The sequence below is a fragment of the Arachis hypogaea genome, chromosome 20 (assembly GCF_003086295.3).
Source record: "Arachis hypogaea cultivar Tifrunner chromosome 20, arahy.Tifrunner.gnm2.J5K5, whole genome shotgun sequence".
In the NCBI taxonomy this organism is placed as follows: Eukaryota; Viridiplantae; Streptophyta; class Magnoliopsida; order Fabales; family Fabaceae; genus Arachis; species Arachis hypogaea.
Window position 1 is genome coordinate 123068274 of NC_092055.1, and position 1094 is coordinate 123069367.

Genomic DNA, 1094 nt, shown 5'->3' on the forward strand with positions numbered 1-1094 from the left:
AGCAAACAACTTTGAGCTGAAACCTCAGTTAGTTTCTCTGATGCAGCAGAACTGCAAGTTTCATGGACTTCCATCTGAAGATCCTTTTCAGTTCTTAACTGAATTCTTGCAGATATGTGATACTGTTAAGACTAATGGCGTAAATCCTGAAGTCTACAGGCTCATGCTTTTCCCTTTTGCTGTAAGAGACAGAGCTAGATTATGGTTGGATTCTCAACCTAAAGACAGCCTGAACTCTTGGGATAAGCTGGTCACGGCTTTCTTAGCCAAGTACTTTCCTCCTCAAAAGCTGAGCAAGCTTAGAGCTGATGTTCAAACTTTCAGACAGAAAGAAGGTGAATCTCTCTATGAAGCTTGGGAAAGATACAAACAGTTGACCAAAAAGTGTCCTTCTGACATGCTTTCAGAATGGACCATCCTGGATATATTCTATGATGGTCTGTCTGAGCTATCAAAGATGTCACTGGACACTTCTGCAGGTGGATCCATTCACCTAAAGAAAACGCCTGCAGAAGCTCAAGAACTCATTGACATGGTTGCTAATAACCAGTTCATGTACACTTCTGAAAGGAATCCTGTGAATAATGGGACGCCTATGAAGAAGGGAGTTCTTGAAGTTGATACTCTGAATGCCATATTGGCTCAGAATAAAATATTGACTCAGCAAGTCAATATGATCTCTCAGAGTCTGCATGGAATGCAAGCTGCATCCAACAGTACTCAAGAGGCATCTTCTGAAGAAGAAGCCTATGATCCTGAGAACCCTGCAATAGCAGAGGTAAATTACTTAGGTGAACCTTATGGAAACACCTATAACTCAACATGGAGAAATCATCCAAATTTCTCATGGAAGGATCAAAAGCCTCAACAAGGCTTTAATAATGGTGGAAGAAACAGGTTTAGCAATAGCAAGCCTTTTCCATCATCAACTCAGCAACAGACAGAGAACTCTGAACAAAATGCTTCTAATTTAGCAAATCTAGTCTCTGATCTATCTAAGGCCACTGTAAGTTTCATGAATGAAACAAGGTCTTCCATTAGAAATCTGGAAGCACAAGTGGGCCAGCTGAGTAAAAGGATCACTGAAATCCCTC

The 1094-nt window shown here is 41.0% G+C and overlaps 1 non-coding gene across 1 annotated transcript; it reads right to left on the reverse strand.

The window, feature by feature from the left end:
* Nucleotides 1-295: 295 nt before the first annotated feature.
* On the reverse strand, nt 296-403 carry LOC112787771 (small nucleolar RNA R71). The gene has a single exon (XR_003195164.1). It is a non-coding gene; the product is annotated as a small nucleolar RNA R71 (small nucleolar RNA).
* Nucleotides 404-1094: the final 691 nt, after the last annotated feature.